This window comes from Lynx rufus, unplaced genomic scaffold, assembly GCF_022079265.1.
Source record: "Lynx rufus isolate CCGP_SWC_20201006 ecotype Redwood Valley unplaced genomic scaffold, mLynRuf1.p SCAF_25, whole genome shotgun sequence".
Lineage (NCBI taxonomy): Eukaryota > Metazoa > Chordata > Mammalia > Carnivora > Felidae > Lynx > Lynx rufus.
Genome location: NW_025814840.1, coordinates 18792352 through 18820156, shown reverse-complemented (window position 1 = coordinate 18820156; position 27805 = coordinate 18792352).

The following is a 27805-nucleotide window of genomic DNA, read 5'->3' as shown; positions in this document are numbered from 1 at the left end:
ACCTGTGGAAAAAAGGAAGTTGAATTCACACTTCACATCTTACACCAGGGTAGATGTAATGTGGGTTTAAAATGTTTATATGAAAATTAAGTCATGGGAGAGTTAGAAGATTCCATGAGATAATCTCTACGTTAATCTTGGCATAAAGAATATCTTTTTAACGGCAAAGCAAAACAGAAGCCATTTAAGAAAAGACTGATCCATTCGACTACATACAATATTGCAGGGTCTGCATGGCTAATATATAAACAGCTCCTTTTCAGTATAAACATAACCCAACAGAAAAAAAAAAAAAAACAATGGATATGGGGAGGGGGTGGGGAGGGGCAGGGGAATACTTCCAAAATAAAATGAAAATAGATTTTAAACATGAAAAGATGTTCAGATCCACTTATTCTAAGAAGAATGTAAATTAAAATTTCAGTGGAGCACAGTTTTTTTCACATATAAAATTGCAGATGTCAAAAAAATTGACAATCTATTATGGCGACAAGTATGTGGTCAAACAGGCACTTACAGATGATTAGTGGCCATGTCAACTGGTACCTCAATAGAAGGAAATCTGGCCATACGCATCAAAACTACCAAAGCTTGGGGCGCCTGGGTAGCTCAGTCGGTTAAGCATCTGACTTCGGCTCAGGTCACGATCTCACAGTTTGTGAGTTCAAGCCCCGCGTCAGGCTCTGTGCTGATAGCTCAGAGCCTGGAGCCTGCTTCAGATTCTGTGTCTCCCCCTCTCTCTGTCCCTCCCATGCTCATGCTCTGTCTCTCTCTATCTCTCAATAATAAACGTTAAAAAAAATTTTTTTTAAATTACCACAGCTCGTATCTTTTGACTCAACAATTCTACCTTTAAAAATTTAGCCTGCATTATACTCACAAGTGTATTAAAATGGGAAGTTTGGAAACAACCTAAATGGCCATCAGTAGGGAATCAATTAACTAACCCACAGGTCATACACACAATGGAATATTACACAGTCACAGAAAGAGTGGGGCATCTTCTCAGGGACTGATGGGGCATGATCTCCTAGATATATTTTTAAATCGGTAAAAGAAGCAAAGTACAAAACAGAATTTGCTCTTAAAACAGAGACAAATCTGTTCCTTAGTATAGAGACGCTATCTTTGGAAAGATAAGAGAGATGTGTGCCCTTGGGAGGGCTGGTGAGGCAGGTGCTATTTACGTATTCTTCATACATTTTCTTTTTCAGCTCTGTGTTTTGCTTACTCAGTAAATAAATGCTAAATAAAACCAAGTAAATAAGAAACAAGTACACCTCCTTCTGGAGAGAAGAGGGAGGTAGTTGAGATCGTACCTACTCGGAGCGGCGAGGGGCAGCTTGGAGGTGACAGCAATAGGGAATCACTCACGTAGCCAGAGACGGACCACCATGGGACAGAAGAGGAGAAGGGTCTACCTGTTCTGGAAACTCTGATGATTCCAAAAGCCACTGGTAAGAGCTTGAGACAAGAGTTGGGAATTTTTTAATAATTATTATTATCGGGACACACAGTCTGATATTTATCTGTCAGACCTGTTGGGACCTGCAGAAAAATGGGCTCCCCGATACCTGGGAGCTTCCTTCTCACCCCCGCCCCCGTCATCTGGTGTCACCTTTTCTTAGCAGTATTATCCCCCATCGTTCCCTTCACGAAGGCCCTATTTCAGATCAGGGCTAGCCTTCCCACCCTCCCGGCTCCTCATGAGATCTAGCCCTGGTCTGAGTTTCACGACAGAAAAGGGGCTGTATCTGTCATTGCACTCAGTAATATTACCTCTGGGTTCCTGGGAGGATTGAATGACTCTGAGACTGTCCCCCGGGGACACCATGTCTACCGTGTTAGCAAAGAGACACAGGGATGAGCTGGGGTCCAGGGGACACGAGACCACCGCTGGCTTAGGGTGGGTGACTTCATCCTAAACCAGCCCCAGCTCCCTCCTTAATGGGATTAGGTCAGAACTTGGCACATTGTAGGCACAACGAGCCATCGAGAATGAAGGCAGGCCAAGGAGGGGCTCTGACAAGGCTCACCTGTCCTTCTGCCCATTGGCTTGTCAGCACATCTTCCCGGAAGAGGAAGTGTTTCTGAAAGTGGCAATTGTTGGCCGCCTAGACCAGAATCCTCTGGGGTGCTTGTGGAAAATACACATGTTCAGGCTCTCCCGAACCTGCTGGAACAGAGGTCTGTGGGTGGAACCCCTGAATCTGCACCTTAAATACCCCATGGAATTCTAACATAGACGACTGGGAAACACTCTGAAGGACATGGTCCTAAGAACTCCATAAGCTCTGCTTTTTTATTTTGTAACTTTTTGGTGTGAAATAATTTCAAACTTTAGAGAACTCAGGAATAGTACAGAGAACCCCCTTATACCTTTATTTCGCTACATTTGTGCACTCTCTCCATATATACGTATACACATACGTATATATGATTACGTAAATAATTAGTATTTTCTGAACTATTTGAAAGTAAGTTACAGAGACAACATTGCCTTTCACCCCTGCATATTTCAGCATTTTTATCCTGAGATTTTACATAGCAACTGTATAATATTCAAATTCAGGAAATTTAAAACCGATGCAATTATCTGTCCCCATAATCCGTGTACCAACTTCTTCAATTGTCCGATCCTCCCTGACCCAGGATCCAATCCAGGCTACACGTGGCACTGAGACATCACGTCCTGTACCCAGGAGTATTTCCCCAGTCTGTCTCCATTCTGCTCCTGGGGACCCCTGCTTTAGGGTCCGTCTGCTATCTGTCCTCTCCCCGCGCACCGACCCTGCACTTCTGGGGACAGATGACGATGCACAGAAGACATAAGCAGGAAGACGAGACGCTGACCTTCGGGACACCTGGTTGTTCGGGTCGTTGCTGCGCTCTGAGTGCGCGCTGCGGCCCCAGGAGACCGAGGGCTGCTTCCCGGGCTCCGGGGAAGACGCGGACCTTGGGGCCCAGAATAATGGGCTGGCTGCACCCGCATGGTTCAGCCCAGTTAAACCATGCCTTTCCCTGCAGTGGCACTCCCCGGCCAATTTCCTTCACATGAATAATTCAGCCTCCCGGCCTCCAGCTCTTGTGAAGAGGCCATTTTCGCCTCGGCTGGAAACAGCTGACGTTCCTGTCCTCCAGCTGTCCTGGTCACTAGGCTCTTTCCCTCGCCTCTGCTCTCCCTCCCCTGCCATTGCATCATGACCAAAGCATTTGGATTCGCTCCTTAAACATGCTTTCCCTGGCCTTTGAGTAGGCCCATAAAGATGGGGAAGGTCCAGGGGCCTGGAGTCAGGATCAAGTTCCAGCCGCTAGTTACCATGACCCATGTTTCGTCCCCGCTAGAGCTCAAACACAACCCCCCCAGTAGGAGATAATGGCGCGCCCTTCAGGGAGCCTCTAAAGGGGGGAGACCTCACAGGGGCTCTCACAGGAAGCCAACTGAAACTCAGGCTTCAGCCGGCACCTGGGAGGGGTTAACACACTTGTGTTTCTGGAAAATTCTGCAAAGATCATTTGTATTTTTTTTTCTTTAAAAAGGCCACCCGAAATTTTATAAGCTACTGCCTTACGAAACTGGTATCCAATCCTGTGTCTACAGATATTATCTGTGTGTATGCGCAATAGATAGGTACATAGATACGTAGATATGATATGTAACAATGAAGACTACTCCAATGAATTCTTTCAGGGAGCCTCAAAATTGCAATTAAAGCTATTTACATTTAGATTAGTTTTTTTAATAATTTATTTATTTTTTAATTTACATCCAAGTTAGCATATAGATCAGTTTTTAAACTGAGAGGTAAGGAACTATATCAACCGGATGGAAACATGACTATTAAAAACTTGCCTTGGGGAAGGGGGGTAGAGAACTTGCCCTGGATTTTTTGAGCAAAATTCCAGACCAAAAAAATGTTTCTATCCTTTTCTTTTTCTCTTTTTTCTTTCTTTCTTTCTTTCTTTCTTTCTTTCTTTCTTTCAGTTCCTTTTGAGAGACAGAGAGAGCAAGTAGGGAGGAACAGAGAGAGAGGGAGAGAGAGAATCCCAAACAGGCTCCACACTGTCAGCTCGGAGCCCGACTTGCTGCCTGAACCCACCAACTGTGAGATCACGACCTGAGCCGAAACCAAGAGCCAGACGCTTAACTGACTAAGCCACCCACATACCTCTCTCTCTCTCTTTTTTTTAATGTTTATTTATTTTTGAGAGGGAGAGAGAGAGCACAAGCTGGGGAGGAGCAGAGAGAGGGAGACACAGAATCCAAAACAGGCTCCAGGCTCCAACCTGCCAGCATAGAGCCCAACATGGGGCTCAAACTCACGAACTGTGAGATCATGACTTGAGCCGAAGTCGGACGCTTCACTGACTGAGCCACCCAGGCGCCCTTCTTCTTCTTCTTTTTTTGTCTTTTAAACATTACTGGCCTATTACTGGATTCTTCCTGGTTTTCTAATCCAAAAATCACTTCTCTGGCTTTCTCTTTACCAGAAAGTATAAACCCATATGGCCAATGAGGTACAGAAATCCGCAGCCTTTTGCTGAAGGAGGAGAGGACAGAGCCCAACATCTGGCTGAGAAATAGTGTATACACAGAGCATGTCTCTTACCCTCGTTTGGAATGTTCTAACCATAGAATAAATGCTATTGCAGTCAACTGTCTTCCTACCTTAGACCATGTTCATTTGGTCCTTTCCCCCCCCCCTTGACATGCAGACTCATTCTAGAAAATAAAGACCATTTTTCATCTTGCTAGGTATTCCATTTCAAATAATCTCTTGCTAACTAAATGATCCAGTGGGAATAAAGCTGTTTTCCAACGTTTCCATAATCATTCAAAGAAACACCTTGTGTTTTGTCGCCATCCCCTTTTCCGGAAGACTCGGTGGGACGTGGCAAGGTATTCTCATTTGCTCCTCTCTATACAGGCCTGTCTACTAGGCCAGGCAGTAAAAACAAGTGAGGACCCAGGCGAGAAAAGACGCTAAGAGGTCACACGGAAAGGACTCCCCATCCAGGAATACCCCTTAAAGCCACACCGTTCCCCTCAAAAATCTCAAAGCTTCGCATGACCCCAAGCCATAGAGGGCCTCTCCAGAGGACACCTGAATCTATTATTCCTGTCTAAATGCATGCCCGTGGCCTTTGGGGGCCAACGATCTGTGAGGTGACAAATAGGCATGCAGGCGGCTTCCGTGACAGTTGTCACTTACTCTACTTCCACAGAAAGAGAGGTAAAACCTGAAGTACCAAAGACAGACATCACTTACCAAGCCAAGCACGCTGCTAAGCGCTTTCCATGCGTTCTGCCATCTAACTCTCAGAAACAAAATCCCGGAGGGCTATTATAAGCAAAGAGCATCTTTAACAGAAAATAACAAGTGTGGCGGAGGATGCGGACCCGGAACACGTGTACGTGGCTGCTAGGAAGGTAAAATGGTGTAGCTGCTGTGGAAAAGAGTGTAAGGATTTCTCAAAAAAATTAAAAATAGAATTACCATGCCACCTAGGAATTCGACTCCTGGGTATACACCCACGTGAACGGAAAGCAGAGACTTTAACAGGTATTTGTCCCCCCATGTTTATAGCAGCATCGCTCACTATACCCAAAAGGTGGGAACAACCCAGTCGTGTCTCCATCGATGGCTGAATGGATAAGCGAAACACGTGCACGCGGTGGGATCCTGTTCAGCCTTGAAAAGGAAGGAAACCGCGACGCACGCTGCGAACCCGGATGAACCTCGAGGACGCTCCGCGACGTAAAACAAGAAAGTCCCCAAAACACAAATGAGTGCATGATTCCACTCTTATGAGGTACCCAGAGTTGTCAAATGCATAGAGACCGAAAGTAGGACAGTGGTTTCCAGGGTCCGGGGGGCGGGAGGAAGGGGGAGTTGTTGTTTCAGGGGGACAGTTTTGCAAGACGAAAAGAGTTCTAGAGATGGACGGTAGGGAAGGTAGCACAAGTGTGAGTGTATTTAACAGGACGCTTAAAAATCATTAAGATGATGGGACGCCTGGGTGTCTCGGTTGGTCAAGCTTCCACCTTCAGCTCAAGTCTCGAGCTCAGGGTTCGTGACGGGGCCCTCTGCTGTCGGCGCAGAGCCCGCGTTAGATCCTCGGTCTCCCTCTCTCTCTCTGCCCCTCCCCACCCTCAGAAACAAATAAACGTTTAAAAATAACAATCGGGGCGCCCGGGTGGCTCAGTCGGTTGAGTGTCTGACGTCAGCTCAGGTCGTGATCTCACGGTTTGTGGGTTCAAGCCCCGCCTCGGGCTCCGTGCTGACAGTTCAGAGCCTGGAGCCTGCTTCGGATTCTGTGTGTGTGTCTCTCTCTGCCCCTCCCCCACTCGTGCTTTCTCTCTCAAAAATAAATAAATGTTAAAAAAATTTTAATAATAATAATTAAGAGGGTAAATTATATATATATATATATATATATATATATATATTTTACCACAAAAATAAAATCCCATGAATGAGGTGCTATTATTTTGCTGAGGCAGCAACCGAAGCACAAAGATATGCTGCAAATAAGTGGCAAGGCCGGGATTCTCAGTGGGTAGGCGGACCTCAAGGTCTGGGATCTGGCCATTAACGTCCACCACTGTCGGCCCCTGACCATCCACCACCCACCATAGATCATCTACTTGGTGGGAAACAAAAGACAACCAGAAGATAAGAAGTAAAAATAATAAAAATATCCACCCTGGCTCTGGGCACTCAGGCATCCCAAGCGCCTAAAAGAGTTGACGTGGCCTTCTCGTCATAGCTGATTACAGACACTAACCCTCTATCCCGAGCCAGTTGTAAATTGACCACAAATCAGTAGTCATCTTGCTCTATAACGTGACATGGAATTTGAAGCCAGGCCTCACAAAACCAGAGTAAATTCTAATAATTCCCTGATTTCCCAGATTTCGGTGCCCCCCCCCACCAATGTGCCAACAGAAGCTGCCATGCTGTCAATTCCCAACTTCATCTCTCCATCCAGCCCATCTGTGTCAGCCCCCTCAGTGGTCATGGAAGGTGTCACGCGAGCAACCAACCAAAGGAAACAGAATCGTCCAAAGGCAACGGAAACCCTCTCTTTCCATCCTCGGTGAAACAGAGTCAACAGAGGACTACCTGCAAATTGGTCCTCTTCATGAGGTCACCGGGGACTGGACGACCTAGTCGATTTACCCGGATGGCACAGCAGTCCACACGTGTCTTGGTGGCGGCAGTGGCTGAGACCCCCGCCCCGCGCCCACCCACACAACAACCATGCTTCTGTATCTCCAGGTTCGGGATACAAGCTCCACCACTCACACTTCTGAGGGAGGAAGGGGCCGGGGGAGCCACGTGCCTGTCAAAGCAACCCCCCACCGAGGGTCACAGCGCTAAGACAGCTCATTTAAACCGCGGGGTATTGAAAACCAAATGAAAGAGAGAAAGAGTCAAGTAGAGAACACTGAAAAGTAAACATTACAAAACCTTCCAAACCAGAAGCCCAGAGGCACATTTTCTTTGGGGAGAGACCAGCTATTTGTTCTTCCTTCCAGGAGTGTGATGTTTATTTAACTGGAAAAGACAGCTTGACTTAATTGAGTGTGTGTGTGTGTGTGTGTGTGCGCGCGCGCGCGCGCGTGTGCACACAGAAGAGGGGGGCTTCTCTAGCTAGGCAGAATTTCTGCTCTCTGGGGCAGAAACAGGTCACACTCTAAGGTCCGTGACTGAACATGGGCACAATTTGGGTTTCTAGAAAAGAAGGAAGGGGATACATAACCATTGTTAAATGCCTATTTTCACTGGACCGATCTATGCCACACATTTAGGCTTTAAACATTTTACGCAACAATCCACAGGAAGAAGCACCTTTTACCGTAGCCCAATGCACGCACGAGTGCACAAACACACACACACATTGACACATGTATTTCATAAAACTCGTGCTTGCCCTTCTACATGTGAGGTACTCTGATCTTTTCTATGCCATTGTTTATATTTAATTTTTAATTGAGGTCTAGCATACCACAATAAAGCGCACAGATTTCAAACATACAGCTTGATGGATTTTTTTCAGGGTTCCTAATTTTTTTTTTATAAATCGTTTTATTGCTATATTCATATATATATACACATACATATATATATGTGTGTATATATATATATATATATATAACATATATATATTCACCCATTTCAAGTATACACCTCAAGAGGTCTTAGTATATTTCCCGAGCTGGGCAGTCATCCCACAAACTAATCTTGGAACATCTAGCATTTTCATCAGCACAAAGAAAAACCACTATATGTTCTATTTTTTACTTACTTATTTTTTTAACGCTGGTCACAACCCATCAAATTTATGTCACCAGTGGGTCACAGCTGCGGGTGAGAAAAGCTGTATCAGACGTTTTACTATAATATCCCACTTGCTTTTCAAAACGAGTCCTGATAGACAGGCCAAAGTATGTCCAAGTAGCTGGAGGGCCAAGGGGCAGGTGTCACAGTAATTCCAAGCTCACAGCACTCAGAAGTGATAGAGGCTGGTCGGGAGAACAAGCCAGACCCACACAGAAACCTCCCTCATGGGGAGATGCTGACCTTGGTGACTCATTGCACGGAACAGATTACATCCAGAAGTGTTGCCGGACAAACTGAACTCAAACCTCGTTACGCAGAGCTCAGCAATGACATTCATAACCTGGGTGGAGCTGGGGGGACGTGTGCCCTAGCAGGATTTAGGAGAGGAGTCTGAGACGCAAACAAATAACCTACGAAAGCCGTCAGAGGTATTGCTGCCTCAAACTCTTTCAACGTGGAGCAGTTGGTCCACATACATGGGCAGAATCCCACAGAGTCATTGTGGGAGAGAATGTGGTGAATAAATGTAGATAAAAATGTCCTGTCTTCTCTCTTAGCCCGACTCAACCCGGGGGAGGCGGTGGGGGGAGGTGAGAGTAGGTGGATGTTTGTGTCTTCGCGCGTGTGTGTGTGTGTGTACGTGTGTGTGTTGGGGGAAAGGGAGGGCTCAACTCTCACCCTCACCCTAAACGACCTAGATGTGGCACAACAGGCAGAGGTGTTCCACGCCCAAGGTGCCACGAATCATGTGGACACAGATGCCACGCACTCGCCCACTGGGGCTCCAGGACGGGTTCAGTCAAACACCGGAGGAAAGGAAAACCCAGAGGGCCTGGGTTCTGGATCTCCGGCAAACTGAGCCATCCTGAGGTGATTGGCATCTTGAGGGACAAAAGGTAGGGTGCAGGGCACGCAGAAGGTTCTGGCGAGCCTTCCGCCGTACACGGGAGTGCAACTGAATAAGTGCACCGCATTCCTCCACCAGTGGGTTTGATGGGTAGTCAAAGAGCGAAGATCATTGCGGGGAGGAAAGTAGATAAAAATTTTCCCCTTCCGATCTAGCCCCATCCTCTGTCTGGACACCTGTAAGTAACAAAACCAGGCTCCCCTTCAAGATCCCAGTTTCCTGTTCCATAAGCCGCCTTGATTCGTGCAATTAGCAAGCATTTCTTGAACACCTCGTAAGGGACGCCAGTCGGGATAGAGAGCACAAAGCCGTTTCATTTTCCCCTCGAAACCGTTGGTCTGAAGTTGAGGGTAAGTGTCTAAGAGGGTACCGCATCAAAATCACCAATTTGGATACTGGGGAAGAACCAAGTTCAGTTAATGCCAAAAAGCTATGCCCGAGAGCCTGCAAACCCTATGCTAATCTGAACACAGCCGCACCTTGGGCTCAGATAAGCTCGCCCGTGCTCCACCCCCCAACTGCAACAAAGGGTCCCCACAAAAGAGCAGAAGCATGATGGGAGCAAAGCCGTGGAGGCAGCCTCTGAACGGAGCGGGGCTGACCGACTCACCAGCAGTGAGTTTGGCTTTATCACGCGCTTGCTCTAGGATGGGCTTGACATCTGTTCCGTGACCTGCTCCGTGGCCATGAGGGCTCCCGCTGCAAAATGCAGGGCAGGGTTAAAGAGCACATCCTGATCCCATAAAACAGAGCAGAGCTGGCCATGGTGGGTTTGGGCCTCCCTTCCCCTGGAGCCTGGGACACTGACACTGACAAGCAGTAAAAGGCGGGGGGGGGGGGGGGGCGGCCCAGAGCCCTCAGTCCCCTCAGATCCAGGTGCCTGTGTTGCCAGATCTCCCTAGGATATGGGCTCCTTTGAACTTTTCAAAGGTATGGAAGAAAGCCTGGCTTTTTATGAGTTGTGCCGCGGGCAGAGGAAATGGCTGTGTGCAGAAATGGGGGCCAATTAGAGGCAAAGGTCCGGGAGTCGCTCTCCAGAAGGGCTTGCAGCAGCCTTGCCTCGGGGGTCCCGGGGCCAAGGCTCCAGTGCCGCGCTCCTGAGGGCTCCTGGACAAGGGGCTGCTGGACAGAGGCAGGTGGCCATTCCAAGGTGTCCTCTTTTGGAAAAAAAAAAATTTTTTTTTAACGTTTATTCGTTTTTGAGAGACAGAGAGAGACAGAGCATGAGCGGGGGAGGGGCAGAGAGAGAGGGAGACACAGAATCCGAAGCAGGCTCCAGGCTCCGAGCTGTCAGCACGGAGCCCGATGCGGGGCTCGAACTCACGAAGTGCGAGATCATGACCTGAGCCGAAGTCGGATGCTCAACTGACTGAGCCACGCAGGCGCCCCTCAAGGTGTCTTCTTTTGGATTGAGATCCGCCTTTGACCCCTCTCACTGCCAAATTCTGGAAGACAGCAGCTTGGCCCGCATCCCCCATTCATCAGGTGCTGCGAGAAATGCCTGCGTGCGGCCAACATCGATTCTGGTGGTGGGAGGAAATGGCACATTTTTTTTCTTGAGCGAAACTGTCTTCCCTGGGACTCTTAACGGCCACAGAGCTCTCTTGCAGGGCTACCCCACCTGAGACCACTTACATGCTCTGTCCCACGGGGTGGCCGGCCCCACCTGGGACTGACGGTTTTGCAGGGACACAGGACTTCCAGGGCCAAAACAAGTTAGTCATTCCACGCACAGGGCTTTTATCCGTCCACTAAGAGACGCGGCGTTTCAAATGGAAACAAAGGAAACCTATCCCTGAGGACAGAGAGCATTGAGACCGGCCCTCCAGTTGCAGAACAAAGGCAGCCTCGTTTGAGATTCGGAGGACAGAATGCATGGAGACTTCCACATGTGCCCCGACCCCAACTACCCGGGTCAACCCAGACCTGAACAGGTGCCCAAGTGGAGCTGAGGCCGTGAAATGAACAAATCAGGAGACGCTAGATGCTGGCGAGGATGCGGAGAAACGGGAACCCTCTTGCACTGTTGGTGGGAGTGCAAACTGGTGCAGCCGCTCTGGAAAACAGTGTGGAGGCTCCTCAAAACATGAAAAATAGAGCTAGCCTATGACCCAGCAACAGCACTGCTAGGAATTTACCCAAGGGATACAGGAGTGCTGAGGCACAGGGGACTCATACCCCAATGTTTATAGCAGCACTTTCAACAATAGCCAAATGATGGAAAGAGCCTAAATGTCCATCAACGGATGAATGGATACAGAAATTGTGGTTTATATACACAGTGGAATACTACTTGGCAATGAGAAAGAATGAAATATGGCCTTTGGTGGCAACGTGGATGGAACTGGAGAGGGTTATGCTAAATGAAATGAGTCAGGCAGAGAAAGACAGATACCATATGTTTTCACTCATATGCGGATCTTGAGAAACTTCACAGAAGACCAGGGGGGAGGGGAAAGGGGGAAAAAAGTTAGAGAGAGGGAAGGAGGCAAACCATAAGAGACTCTTAAATACCGAGAACAAGCTGAGGGTTGATGGGGGGTGGAGGAGAGGGGAAAGTGGGTGACGGCCATTGAGGAGGGCACCTGTGGGGATGAGCACTGGGTGTTGAATGGAAATCAATTTGACAATAAATTATATTTAATTAAAAAAAAAGTGAAGCTGAGGGCTGGACCCTTAGAAACCCGACGTCCTCGGGCCCCGCTGGGGCCGTGCCCATCATCACAGCCACCACCACTACCACCAGGCTCCCAGACCCTGGAGTAGCCCTGCTCACACCTACCCAGGTATCCAGGAACGGGGAGGATAGACGCCACCCAGGATGAGGTCCGCAGCGTGGGTTCCAGGCCTCAGCTACAGGCAGGAAGGGCAGGGAGAGAATGCAGAGCTGAAGGGAGAGAAAAGGAGGCCATCGGGCCAGGAGAGAGAAAAGAGCCGAGAGAGAGAATTCTGGTCGGGGTGCTTCGAAATTGGCTCAGCCTTCACTGAGCAATGATACCTAGCATTCCCCGAATGCCTCCGTGGCTGAGATCTCTATTAGCCACACAGAGACTCTTCCAGCATCCCCCTGAGGGCAGCTTGGATTCTCCAGTTTTTCGTATGAAGAAACCGTGCCTGGAAGAGTTTAAGCCACTCGCTGGAGGTAAGGTAGCTAAGAAATCTCATCACAGGGATGTCTGACGGCAAAGCTCTCGACAGCTAGAACATCCAGCTTTCTGTCTCCTAAGTAAGGTTCTATCTGCAGAAGTACCCAGTGAATCTCCATGCCATGCCCAGGACGGTTTCTATCTTCCCTAACGTTAAGATCCACAGGTACTGTCCTTAGGACTCCTTAGGAGAAGCCCTGGCCGGTCACAAAGCCCCGCCTGGGGCTCGGAAACGGCCGCGTAGCTCCCCCTGCTGGCCACTCCGAGAGCACAGAAAGGGCGTTGGGATGGCAACGCGACCGGCAACGAGGACGCTTCACATTGACAAAGAAACCGGAACGCGGCAGCCATGCTGGGGACTGCTCTGTGCTTGGCGTCGTAGGTCATTCTGGAGCCCAGAGGAAAGCGGGGAGCGGTGCCCCGCGGCTGGGTTCCCAGAGGAATCCTGAGAGGGTCGTCCCGGAAATGGAAATGATCTTTCGGATGGAGGGATCTCCAAGGCAGGCAGATTGCGCTCGCACGGCCTGAATCCAAACACAAAGAAAAGACGAGAAATGAGAGCTGCTGCTTGACTAAAAGAAAAAGCACAAAAGCCATACATAGACCTACGGCAAACGTTTACATGTTTGAGCCCTTACTGTGTGCCCACCACTGTTCTAAGAGCTTTCCCGTTGTTATCTCATTTAGTCTTCACAGCAATCCTAGGAGATAATATTATGATTAATTTTATCGGATGTGGAAAATGGGGCACAGAGACGTAAAGTAATCCGTACAAGGTCACACAGCCGGAAAGTAGCAGAGCAAGGGCAGATACATAAAGCAAAAGCCCCAGGTGCCTGGCCGGCCTAGTTGGTGAAGCGTCCAATTCTCGATTTCTGCCCAGGTCGCGATCTCACAGTTCGTTGGATCGGGGCCCGCGATCGGCTTTGTGCTGACAGCGCAGAGCCTGTTTGGGATTCTCCCTCTCCCTCGACCCCTCCCCAGCTCGCACTTGCTCTCTCTCTCTCTCAAAACAAACTTTTTTTTTTTTTTTTAAGGCAAAAGCCCTGTGGGAGATTTTATGCTTCAGGAACAAGTAAATTCTGCCCTCCTGTGTGTACAGAAACAGTGTCTCCAGGTATTCGGTCTGTCTGTTGCTCCTTCTTTATTCTTATATCGCTGGTAACAAGCAAGCAAACAACAGAGCATTTGTGAATCCAAAAGTTAAGGTGGTTCACGTTGGCCACAGTGAAGAGGGAGCCCCATACACTTCCCCTCCCAGAAATAGACACTCTGCCCCTGCACCGTGAAAAGATCACCTCACCCCCTGAGCGGAGCAGCCCACAGAGACAAAGGGGGCAAGCCTAGGTGCCCGGAACCCTAGCCCAGGGCAACGGCAATATAGTAAGTTACCACTCATGGTTCATTACAGGGATTTGGCATTCCCGGGAAGAAAAGAAGGCACATTGGCCGAGGTGCAGACAGACATCTGAATCTTATTCCCCAGTTCTTACGAGCCGCTTAGAGGTCGTGTTTCCCCCACTCCGTTTTCTACTAAAGAGATGTCGCGTCCTACTTGCTTACCAGGAGAGGGAAGTGAGTGCAGGCGGCAGAGGTGACTACAGCTGACCTCAGTGTGATACTTGGTTCTTCCGTAAATACTAAGCCTGCTGGAACTCAGAACTGAGACTAAAGAGAAAGAACGTGGCGCCTGGTGTCCCTGGCTGGGTGTTCTTGCTTTACAGACGGGCGCCCAAGACACCCTGGACCCCCAGAACTCTACCCTCGCGAGAGGGAGGAGTTGGTGGGCTGGCGTGGAAGTGGGAGGCCGGCTGCGGGGAATGAGTTTAAACCTTAAAACTGGAAACGTTCTCGGGATCTTGGCAGGGTTTTAGCGCTTCCCTCCGCCTTTAGATGAGGGACTTAAGCTGACCTTCTGACAGCGTCCCCCAGTATTGTGCAAGGACAGAGCTAAGCTTTTAGCAGCACGCTGGAGCACAGATGTGCCAGGGACGTTCTGTTAACAAAGCACAAAGGCTCGAAGGCAGGAACAGACCATTCTTGTCCACCGTTGGGAGAGAGCTCCGTTGTGTTTCTCCAACAGGGCAGAATTTGTTTCATTAAAGACTCCGTCATCGCCACCACTGTCAAAGGCAAATCCCTCCCAAGGCCGGCATCTGAATCCGACCACTGGAGCAAGGATTCTGAGGTTTCGACGTCAAAGCCTACAGCTCCAGAGAAAACCCAGGCGCTCGGATCCCCCAGGTAGGGGGAGGGCGGGCCACGCTGCGGCATCCCACCCACTCAGGAATCCCTTCTTTCCACTTGTCTGAGCAGACTGGGAAGGAGGGCCTCCGGCAACCAGCTGGAAGGGAGTTGGCTGGGGCTCCGCTGTCACTGATTTATGAAGGCCTTTCGGGGCCAGAATGACACCATCCACCCTCCACCTACCTCCTGCTAATTTATATTCTCAGAGCTTTAAATCACAGCGACAGCCCCACAGGCACTTTGACCAGTCAAGGGCTTCCGGGGCCCCGCACGCTGCTCTCCTGTCCCCACAGTGGGTCCTACAGTTCCCCATCCTCCCCAACCTGCTCCAAACCGTCCTCCCTCCCAGCTCCTGGGGCTCTCAGGCCCTCTGCTCAATCAGATAAACAGCAGAGCAGTGACTTTCTTTTCGCTGACTTGGAAGCTCCCTTGTCTGAAAAACATTGCCAACGTTAGAAAAAAAAACAAAAACAAAAAACCTTATTGATGTTATGACTCACCCTTACCTGGTATTATTGCAAAGCTGCAAAGCAAACACCTGCTCCCACCAACAAAATAAATGCGAAATTACTAAGATACCTAAGTTCATTTTCTTTTTCTTTTTTTAATGTTTTTATTTATTTTTAAGATAGAGAGACAGAGTGAGAATGGAGGAGGGGCAGAGGGAGAGGGAGACACAGACTCCAAAGCAGGCTCCAGGCTCCGAGCTGTCAGCACAGAGCCCGACGCGGGGCTCGAACTCACGACTGAGCCACCCAGCCGCCGCCCTAAGTTCATTTTCTAAACACATTCTACCACACCACTTACACCTTGCTAGGCTAGAGGTGTTTTCCAGTTGCCCGAGGCATCTGAATGCCCATTATTTCCACCCCACTTTTATTTTTTTTTATTATTTAAAAAAAAAATCTTTTTAATGTTCTTATTTATTTTTTGAGACAGAGAGAGACAGAACACGAGCAGGGGAGGGGCAGAGAGAGGGGTTGACACAGAATCCGAAGCAGGCTCCAGGCTCCAAGCTGTCAGCACAGAGCCAGACACGGGGCTCGAACTCGCAGACTGTGAGATCATGACCTGAGCCAGAGTTGGACGCTTAACCGACTGAGCCACCCAGGCGCCCCTACCCTGCTTTTAAATGCTAGCCCAAACCTTTGAAGTCTACTGCCTCTTGCAAAATAATAATAATAATAAAAACCACAGCACACTGGAAAGCCTTATTATTTTTGAGGGTACCGCAGTAGCTTGCTCTCCAAATGGTAGCTATAGTCAAGCACACGAAACACAAAGCAGGTTGAAGCAGAAAGGAGGCAGGAAATGAAAGCCAGGCTGGCTAGAAATTGGAGAAAGACTTCAGGAAGCAAATACGACAAGGAAAAGAGAAAGTTGTGGGTGATTTCGTCCCCGAGATCAGAGCTCCAGCCCACCGCTAAGGGTACCGGGAGCGATTCTTTCAGTGGGCAGACAGCCAGTAAGCATTTATTATGCTCCCACTGTGTTGCCACTGTGTTGGAATTAGAAGTCGTCCCTGAGTTTAGCCAGGCTCTTCTAGAGAAAGAAAGCCACCCTTACACGGTTAAATCGCCCAGATTGCCTCTGTGGCCTTTCCTGTCCTGCTGCTTCTGACAGAGGGATACCGTTTCTGACACAGGGAGACCAGGGATAGACTGTCATCTGTTGATTCAACTCAAGGGCGAAACTCAGGAGCCTGTGATCTTGGCCGGGGTGCTCTCCTACTCACTTTATGTACGGGGAGCCGTCAGGGCACTGTTTTCCTCCAAACTCCAAACAGGAAGCGAGGGTTGTGATTTACTTCAAAGGGCACAGGGGGGCCCTAAGATGGCCTGAAAGTGAAGGCGTAAAACATTCAGAGTGAATAAGTGCTGTGGCAACTCGATTGCCCCCAGGGGACTTTCACCTTGCGTTTTATTCTAATACGATCAAAGCAGTGGTGGGGGGAGGGCACCTTGGAAGAAAGGGGGTCGGATTAAGACTGTTTGAGTTTATAATCTAGTTGGAGTAAAAAAACCTCTGAATCATCGGCAACCCCAAAGTTCTGACAGCTCTGAGAACTAGGGGAATTCGCAAGAGACACATCATACCAAGAATAATTAAACAACCAGCTGCAGGTGGAATGGGAACTTCACACAAAGCAGAGGTCAGAGGGAGCAGGGCTTGGCCTCCTCCCTGTGGGGACTGAGCCAACTTTGGAGAGGAAAAGCAAAAGGAAAAGGCACCACAGTCAGGAGGCCCTATGAGCAAAGTCACGAAGAAACGGAGCAAACAGGTTTTTGAGGACGGTGGTCATTAACCCAGTAGGTGAGGAAAGTTCACTTAAGGCAGATGGCAGATGAGGTCAGAGAAGCTTATAAATAATATAGGGGTCATTAGACATCTATGGAGGGAAATCAAAATACTGGAACAAGTATTTTACAAAGATTAATCTAGTATCAAAATATAGAAAGGGGACGTCGGCCTCTGTGCTGACAGCGTGGAGCCTGCTTGGGATTCTCTCACTCTCTCTCTCTCTCTCTCTCTGCCCCTCCCCCGATCTCTCTCCGTCTCTCCCTCTCTTTAAATAAATACACATTTTAAAAATATAGAGAGGGGCGCCTGGGTGACTCAGTCGGTTGAGCGTCCGACTTCAGCTTAGGTCACGATCTCACGGTCCGTGAGTTCGAGCCCCGCGTCGGGCTCTGGGCTGATGGCTCAGAGCCTGGAGCCTGGTTCTGATTCTGTGTCTCCCTCTCTCTCTCTGCCCCTCCCCCGTTCATGCTCTGTCTCTCTCTGTCTCAAAAATAAATAAATGTTAAAAAAAATTAAAAAAAATAAAAATAAAAATAGAGAGAGAGAAAGGAGGGGGAACGCAGAAAGAAGAAAGAGAAAAATTCTAGGAAGCCCCTAATGTCACCCAAACCCAAAGCCCTGGAGAACTGGAGACAGGAAGGAGCGGGTAGCCTAAGAGTGACATCAGAAGAGGAAAGATTCGGAGTCCGGGTGACTATAGAAGACAGAAGGAGAAGTAAAGACGATGTGGAGACTTTGAGCCTCTGTATTTCTAACATGGGGGGACTTCCTATCAAAGCTCCCCCAGCCGCCACTATTGTTAGCATCCAAATCCTGCCTTCAAATCAACCGGATCTTAGGAGTTGACTGAGCTCTGAGGCAGAGCGTGGGGGCAACGGGGCCTCGCTGGTGGCTGTTTTCATTGGGATACATTTCAAGCGTTCTAACAGAGACCAAAAACAATCGGGACTTAAAGCAGACATTGATTTCTCTCTCCCGTAATAGTTTGCACATGTGAGAGCCCAAGGCTTGTACGGCAGCCTCCTGTGTCTAAGACCAGGTTTCTCCTTTCCAGTCGCTCTGTCATCCTTAAGGTGTTGTCCTTCCTGGCGTTCTCCCAGCTGGCCTGCTCCACCCCCTCCATAGTCTAGGCAGCAGGATGGAGGAAGGGGTAGAAGGAAATCACTCTCCTTCCCTTTAAGGATGTGACCTCGACGTGGCACAGCCCTTTGGCCACACCTTAGTATGTCCATACCCAGGGCCAAAGGAATCTAAATGAAACTCGAGGGGCGCCTGGCTGGCGCCGTCAGTTAAACATCTGATTTCGGGTCAGGGCGTGATCTCACGGTTCATGGGTTCGAGCCCCACCTCGGGCTCTCTGCTGTCAGCACAGAGCCTGCTTCAGATCTTCTGCCCTCCTCTCTCTCTGCCCCTCCACTGCTGGTCACAAATAAATGAATAGATAGATAGATAGATAGATAGATAAAAATGGAGTCTTGATCCTGGACAATCCTGGTGAAAATCCTGTTGCTGTGAAAGAAGAAATGAATGCATATTGGAGCTTCACCTACAGGTACCGTGACAGAAGCACTTCGCCTAAAGCAATAAATCACGCCTGTTTTTGAGCAGGGTGGGAAGAATTGCCCAAGAAAATGGTGGTACCATTCACGGAAATAAGAGAAATGAGGAGGAATCCCAGCAGGGGAAGTAAGATGATTAATTCATCTTGGGATGTTTTCACGAGCGCCCCAACGAGTACTGGACTGGGGCCACGAGAGACCTGACACCATAGCTCAGGGGAGAGAAGGGGGTTGGAAACTCAGGTGACAGCCATATTGGCGAAGACCAGGAATGCCTTCCAAAGCGACTAAGAAGGATGTGTCTTATCCGGGACTATTTAATGGGCTTCAGTTACAGTACTGGATGTTCCTAAATGGCTTCCAGAAAGAAACGAAATCCTTCTCTCCACTGGGATTCCTTGTTCCAAATGGCACGGTGCTTAACCTTGGGAAGAAAAAGGGTTCCTTTTTTCTATTGAGTCGGTATTTGAACCCTTGATGGACAATGACTTCTTACTAAGCAAGCCGGCACCTTCTTGACGTCGGTCCCTCTTAGCCTGCACTGCTGGGAGGGAGGGCTCAACACAAGGAGGGAAGTGTTGAGCATTTCCAAGGCGCCTATCATCAGATAAGCTGCCCTTTCTCTGGCAATCATCAGCATTTTTGAGCATCCTGAGTTTTTCATCCTCCATTGCACAGCCGTCCATTTTTAAAGTGTTTGCAAATAAGTAGGATCAGGGGTCAAGTGGATTGGGAGCCAGCACCTTCACCTGGCGACAGAGATGGGTGGATCTCCAGTCAGTGGGCATGAAGTTGGCTCCAGAATATAGAGTGGCCCCCTCTTCCAATCTACTCGGCAACGTTCTGGCTAAACTGGGGAGCCAGCCGCCCTCCCCTCTAGAAGATAGATGTAAATGTCAAGCGCTGAAGGAATGTGCACAAAATGTGGCAAAAAAAAGAGAGAGAGAGAGTATTCCAACCCACAAATCTGTGGAAGTCTCTCACAATCACGGCTGCAAGATCGCTATTTTGTCCGATGACTTTCTGAGCATCAAAAGATCGGGTTTTATATCGAGTTATTCCTGTCCTGAAGCAATATCAGAAACATCGCACAGGGGGTTTAGATTCGTCTGGGGTGCAGGGTAAAGCAAGAGTGCAGTGAAGTCAAGGCAATGCTTAATGGTTTGGGTTTCTTGCCAACCAGCTAGGTACAGTTGGAAGCTAAGTAAGGCCATGCCTATTTTTAATAGCTTTGTGAACCAATGAGGCAAGAGTCCTTAAGAGGCACCTGATGTCTTTGCCTCCAGCACAGAAGGAAACTAATATTTACTGAGTATGTATTACATGTTAGACACTTTACATATGCTATCTCGTTTATCGTCCCAACAAACCTAAGAGACGGGGTTTTATTACTCCTACTCCACAGGTGGGGAACCCAAAGTTCTGAGAGATTAAGTAACTTGCCCAGGGTCACACAGCCAATTAGTTGTGTGGCCAGGATATGAGCCCGAGTCAGTCTTGATTTATAGATAGTACATTAAGGGGAGCAAATTATCGTAAAGGGAATATACACAGAATTTTTTATTAGAAAATGTTGTATAAAATCTTGACAGTAGGGTGCTTCTACAAAATGTTGTCTCTGTAGATCAGAGAGATTATAAATCTATGTTAAAACTGAACTAAATGAAAATGGACAAAGTAGGGGCACCTGGGTGGCTCAGTCGGTTAAGCGTCCGACTTTGGCTCAGGTCATGATCTCACGGCTCATGGGTTCAAGCCCCGCATCAGACTCTGTGCTGACAGCTCAGAGCCTGGAGCCTGCTTCAGATTCTGTGTCTCCCTCGCTCTCTGCCCCTCCCCCACTCATGCATATGTGTGTGTGTGTGTGTGTGTGTGTGTGTGCGCGCGCTCTCTCTGTCTCAAAAATAAACTTTAAAAAAAATAAAAAGAAGGAAAATGAACAAAGTAAAAATATAAGTTATATGTGACACCACATGAGCTTATTAAAAGAAATATGAAGCCTTATAAATAAGGTTAAAAATCTGAAAATATCAAAAGTCGGTGAAACTTTAAAGCATGTAAAATTCTCACCCACTGTTTGATTGGAGTGTAAGTTCGGGTGTTTTTCTGTTTTGTTTTGTTTTGTCTGGAAACGGTTTAACATTAGCTACTAAAGCTAAATATAGACCAGCCCTCTGACCCATCAGTCCTACGTAAATACCCCAAGCAAAATAGGTGTATGTGCCCACCAGATACCTGAGCATTTATAGCAAGTTTATTTGCCACAACAAAAAACTGGAAACAACCCAAATGTCTGTTCAGAGCAGATGGCTATTTCTTGCCTGTAAGGCCTTTCATGAGTCCCTGTTTTACTGATCCGACTTCATTCTCCATTCCTATTATTTAAAAGATCACAGTTCCAAACTGGTAAGGTTTGCGCTCGGTCCTGGTGGGTGTGAATCTGGCGGTGATTCTGAACATCGGGGCAGCCCGGGTCAGAGGCTGAGGGAATGAGAGCAAGACTTGGGAGGTAATTAACTACCCTGGGAGGGTTTGTGCATGTTTACATTTCAAAGACTAATAAAACCCGGATCCTTTCCTCCTGTTCCAAAGGGCTGGAACAATCCCAAAACACCAATGTCGTGATGTAAAGAGTAAAGGAGTCAATTCACAAAAGGGCTCATAAACATGTAATCATGTACAACCTCACCAATACTCAAAAAACAAACAAACAAAAAAGCAACCAAACCCAATATGACTTTCTTCTGTTCGTCAATTTAGCAAGAGGTTTTTAAATTTTTAAATATCAAGTGTTAGAAAGATGAAGGTAAGTTTCTCCCAAACTGGGGATAGAAGGTATGTTGATAATAAGTTATTAAATGTCTTAACTCACACGTCCCCTTTGTCCCCTTTTAGAATTATCCAAAGGAAAAACTAGCGGACCCATGTGACAATCACAATACCAAGGGCCTCATCATGGGGTTGTCTTTAATAGAAAAGCCTAACAGGGGGCGCCTGGGTGGCGCAGTCGGTTAAGCGTCCGACTTCAGCCAGGTCACGATCTCGCGGTCCGTGGGTTCGAGCCCCGTGTCAGGCTCTGGGCTGATGGCTCGGAGCCTGGAGCCTGTTTCCGATTCTGTGTCTCCCTCTCTCTCTGCCCCTCCCCCGTTCATGCTCTGTCTCTCTCTGTCCCAAAAATAAATAAACGTTGAAAAAAAAAAAATTGAAAAGCCTAATAGTTCAACAGTAGAAAGTTGGTTAAATACATGATGGTATGCCCATCCACTTTGAAATGCTGCAGGAAAATATTCAATGACATGAACAATATTCACGATACATTGTTAAATGACGAGCAAGTTATAAATGTTATCCCAAGTATAAGAATATATACATATATGTGTATTTATATAAATATAAATATAAATATATATATACACATTTATAGAAAAACACTGGAAGTCTCCATACTGAATAATAGTATAATAATATTCCATATTATTAATATAGAAATATAAATATATATACACATTTAGAGAAAAACACTGGAAGTCTCCATACTAAATTGATGACAATATGGAATATTTAAATTTCCTTCCTTCTGCTTATCTACATTTTCTCAGTTTTCTAAAATGAATTCTCATTACTGCTGGATTAAGAAAACCAATAAACATTAATATATTTAATAACATAAGGGAGTCCGCTGAGAACTGGATGCAGCCTAGCGGCTCCTGGGTAGGAGGACCATTGTCCTCCAGCTGCCCGACCTGCTTCCCTGGGGCCCAGAAACAGCCTTTTCTCCCCCCTCCCCGACCGCCTCCGACCATTGAGCCTCTCAGGGCTTGAAACCCACAGCTAGTCTCTGCAACGGTGGGCGGGGCAAGAAGGGAGGGAGCTTCTGATGCTCCCGGGGGCTGGGATGAATGTGATCCCACCAGTATCTGCTGGTCCCCCAATGCTCCCTATACACACTGGGCAGGTTTGGCAGTATTAGTAGACCAGTTCACTATGGGTTACACAGGTGTAAGCAAGCTGGCGACCACCTCACCACAATGCACGACATTGTTTCTATGAGAGTACCTTCCAGGTCCCAAACACCTGACTTCTTGGCAACCTTTGGCTCCTAACACGCCTGTAAACTGAGAACTTGGAATGTACTGCTTTCGGTAACTCGGAACGGTTCAGTCACAGGCAGCCATGAGGATTCCTCCAAGAAGAGCTGCTCTCAAAGGTCCTGCTGCCTACGGCCACCTCTTGCTTACGGCCCTCAGCACCAGCCCTCCGAGGGAAACCCACAACCTGTAAAGGAGATCCATAGCTTCATTACAACAGAATCAATGAGTGCTCACTGACCTTTCAGCCTCTGAGTCTAGTGGACATAAGGGCCATTTACTCTGCCCTAGTCACCACCTTGTCAGTGACGCTTAATGCAACGATGACACCACGTGACCCCATTGGGGCTGTTGTCTCGGGAGGCTTCGTGCATCGACTGGCAAAGCGATCCTAAGGTCAGCACCGTAACTAGGAGCAGAGGGAGCCGAGTTTGAGCTAAACTTTGCTGTCAGCTCCCACTCATTCTCGCAGAGTTGCAATACTTAACCTCCAATTACTGGATCTCCGACGCCACCCTTCCGCCTCCCTCGAGTGGCTCTTGCACATAAAAACAGAGACGTTTTTCTTTTTTCCCCCAAGGAGGGAACTATGGAAATGAGGTGGGCAGCTCTGTGAAAGTGAAAGGGACAGGCGACAGGAGGCCTGCACAGTGGGGTTTTCTGCCCACTGCAAGCGCTGGGCATGGCCTTGTAAACCAGTCCCGTAGGTTTTGTTTTTCCTAGTGACTGTCAGTTGACCGGTCAATGCTTCAGACCTTAATTTCCTTAATTGTCGGATAATGAATAAATCTATACCGACCCATCATCATCCTAAGAAAGCCCCATTTTATCAAAAGAGGGAAGGGAAGGGAGTTATTATTTAGCCTCTGAGGAAGGAATCCCTGAGGCCTCCTTTAAGTGTGAACATGTCTCCTACACCTGGTTTAGAATGGCTTATTGAGAGGAAGGCCCAGGTTAAATCAGGGTCCTCAAACAGCCCTCTAGCCTAGAATGCCAGCAAACTATGACCCAAGGGCCTTTTTGTAAATAAAGTTTTATTGAAACACAAACGCCCTCATTTGTTAACTGTTGTCTGTGGTTGCTTTTGTGCTACAAAGGCAGAATTGAGTAGTAGCAACAGAGGCCACGTGGCCTGCAAAGTCTAAAGTAGTTACTCTCTGGCCCTGGGTAGAAAAAGTTTGCCGACCCTGGTCTAGACAGTGGAGAGCTGCTGGACCCCATCCTGTTGCCCCGGGGCATGGCCCCTAATAGATACCCCAACGCCCACATCACAAAAGCAGTCCACTGCTTTTGGAGGAGAGGTGCAGAGAGGTTGGGACGTAGGGAGTTTAGGGGAGAAAAAAGTGGGAGAGAGGGAAAGACAATTTAAGATCTTCAGGAACACAGAAGGCATCTCAAAAAAAAAAACATAAATTCATAAGAATATATAACTAAATGTACAAAATTACGAACCCAACCTAAAGTTTTAGCTAGTGCCTAAATCTGAGCACATCTGTTACAAGCCAGCAGGCATAATAAAAATCATAATAAGAATAATGAACCACCTTGTATTTCTAGAGTGACTTTGTTCTAGCAAGTTCAAAGCATTTCCTTCTCACCTTTCACCTGCCTTTGTAACATTTATGAGAAGTGCTATTGGACTCACTGAACAGATGAGAAAATGAATTAAGCTGTAACAAAACTGGATTTGAAGTCTCTTCATTTCAGATGACCAGATAGCTTTTTGTCTAATAAGCCCTTTTGTGAGTGAATGGGGATGCAATTAATAATTACTCTTAGACAACAGGTGTGAACCAGAACTGTCCTGGGCACCCATTGATTCTCACTTTGAAAACTATATTCCAGGGGCACCTGGGTGGGTTAGTTGGTTTAGTGTCCAGCTCTTGATTCGGGCTCTTGATTTTTGTGAGATCCCACTAGGTGTGAAACCTGCTTGAGATTCTTTCTCTCCCTCCCCCTCCACCCTTCCCTTGCTTGTTCTCTCTCTCTCAAAAACAAACAAAAAACAAAAAACAAAAAAAAAGCAAAAAACACAACCCTGATATTCTAGAGAAAAACTGGAATGAGAAAACTACAATTTATATGATTTCTAGCAAATCAAATACCGCCAAACTTATTTCTTGGGACTTTGGAATATAGAAGACAGAGAAAAGGAACCTCATAAACCTCCTAGAATCACAACCTTCTAGAATCCTAGGAAGTGGCTGAACGGCTCAGTTCCAGGCCTGGGACCACAAAGTGATTCATCCATCACCCTGTCATTTGGACTTCCAAATCAAGAAGCGTTCTAAAGAGAGAAGGAAGTAGAGGCAGGAAAGCAATACCTGTAGCCAAAGGAGCTTTGAAACCCACGAGCAATCTTGACCTTCATGGCGGCCCAGGCCCAAAGCCGAAAGCTTGTATTCTTAGATGAGTGGGTGAAGTGTTGGCAACTGATTCTTTCAATTCTTCTTGTGTGTTGGTCAAGAGAGAGGAAGGAGAGAGATACGGGGAGGGGTGGGTGTTACCAACCTTTGTTGGCTATTCATCTTTGTCCCTGCATGTCACACAGGAGACATCCCATACATGTTTGATGAGGGAATGAAGATATAATGCCCAAGAATTTTTTCTGTGATGAGAAATCACAGATCCAAGAAGTTTAGAGAACCCCAAACAGGCCCAACACACACACACACACACACACACACACACACACACACAACCACCTGCCACGTCATAATCAAACTACTGAACACTCAAAGATAAAGAGAGAAATTATCAAGGCAGCCAGGAAAAAAATGACTTATATAAGGTGAGAAATGATAATAATTATAGCTACTGCTTGACCAAAACCATGGAAGCCAAAAGACAATGCAGATATATCTTTACAGTAGTGAAAGGAAAAAACCTGTCAACCTAGAATTCTATTTCAAGCAAAAATGTCTTTCAACAGCAAAAGCAAAATAAAGATTTTTCAAACAAGCGAAAGCTAAAATGATGTATTGAGGCATACCAGGTCTGTAAGAAATGTTAAATTTCTTCGGCCAGAAGGAAAATGATGTCAAATGAAATTCACAATCTCAATAAAGGGAGGAGTGGAGTAGAGTAACAGATATGGTAATATGGGCTCAATGTTTTAAAAACATTCTGTTCCTTAATATATAATTTTTTATTATTTAAAGCAGAGTTCGGGGCGCCTGGGTGGCTTGGTTGGTTAAGCGTCCGACTTCAGCTCAGGTCATGATCTCACGGTCCGTGAGTTCGAGCCCCGCGTCGGGCTCTCTGCTGACAGCTCAGAGCCTGGAGCCTGTTTCAGATTCTGTGTCTCCCTCTCTCTCTACCCTTCCCCTATTCATTCTCTGTCTCTCTCTGTCTCAAAAATAAATAAATGTTAAAAAAAATTAAAATAAATAAATAAATAAATAAAACACAGCAATTACAACGATATCAACTTAATTCTTTAAAAAAAAAATAAAGCAGAGTTCACAAACTATAGCCCACAGGTCAAATCGTGCCTGCTGCCTGTTTTTGTAAATAAGATTTACTGAGGGGCACCTGGGTGGCTAAGTCAGTTGAGTGTCCAACTCTTGATTTTGGTTCAGGTCACGATCTCACTGTTCATGAGTTCAAGCCCCATGTCAGGCTCTCTCTCTCCATCTCTCTCTCTTCCCTCCCCCATGCTCTCTCTCCCAAAATAAATAAATAAACTTTTTAAAAAATTTTAAAAAATAGAGGCACCTGAGTGGCTCAGTCAGTTAAGCGTCCAACTTTGGCTCAGGTCATAAATAGGCCTAGATGGATTAAAATAAAAGTAAAAGGCTGGGAAAATCTATGGTGTATAGACAACACTAATTTTAAAAGCTCAAGAGTTTCTATTTATAGCAGACAGAATAGACTTCAGGACAAAGAATATTATCAGTGATAAATATGAATGTTAAGGTGTACGGGGGAGGAAGAATTGAGAAAAGGTGGTCAAAAGGTACAAACTTCCAGTTACAAGATAAGTAAGCCCTAGGGATATAATGTACAACATGGTAACTATAGGTAACATTACTGATTGATGTAAAGGAAAGTTGTTAAGAGAGTAGATCCTGAGAGTTCTCATCACAAGGAGACATTTTTGTTATTTCCTTGCTATCGTATCCACAGGAGGTAACGGATGCTAACTAAACCTGTCGTGGTAATCATTTCACAGTATATGTACATTAAACAATCATGCTATCCACCTTAAACACATACAGTGATATATGTCAAATATTTGTCCGTAAAACTGGAAAAAAAGAAGATGTTCTATTATGATAAATGGATCAATGCTTCAAGAAGCTATAAGAAAGCCGATACAGTGGCCCATAATAATAGAGCTTTCAAAACACAGAAAGCAAAAGCTGATAAAAAGAATAAATAAGGGCAGCCGGGTGGCTCAGTGAGTTAAGCGTCTGACTTCAGTTCAGGTCATGATCTCACAGCTCACGGGTGTGAGCCCCGCATTGGGCTCTGTGCTGACAGCTCCGAGCCTGGAGCCTGCTTCAGATAGATTCTGTATCTCCCTCTCTCTCTCTCTGCCCCTTCCCTGCTCATGTTCATTCTCTCAAAAATAAATAATAAACTTTTTTTTAATTGTAAAAAAAAAAAGAAAGAAAAAATTGACAAATGCAGATTTATAGGAGATTCCAACATTTTTCTCTTAGTAATTGCTAGAACAAGTAGACAGGAAAATCAGCAAAGATGTAGAAGATTTCAACAACACTACCAACCAACTTGACCCGATTGATATAGAACATGCCATCTAAAAAGAGAAGAATACACATTCTTTTCAAGCATACATGGAACATTCACCAAGATAGCATTCTAACCCGTAAAACAAATCTCAATAAGTTTTAAAGAATTGAATTCATACAAAGTATATTTTTCTGATCACAATAGAATCAAACTAAAAATTGACAGACAAAAAAATGGACTATAGTCGATATTGTCTACAGTGTAGAAAAACAGCATTCTCACACATTGTTGACAAGAGTGGAAATTAGCATAACCCTTCTAGAAGTTAATCTGGCTCCATTAGAAGTGAATTTGGTACCAGGAACTTACAATGTGCATCCATTTAATCCAACTGTTTAGGAATTACGAGGAATTTTAGGAATTATGCTAAGGAAATAATCATGGATGTGGATAAAACTTAAATGCCAGGAGGTTCAACACAGTATTATTGTTAATAGGCAAAAAAAAAAAA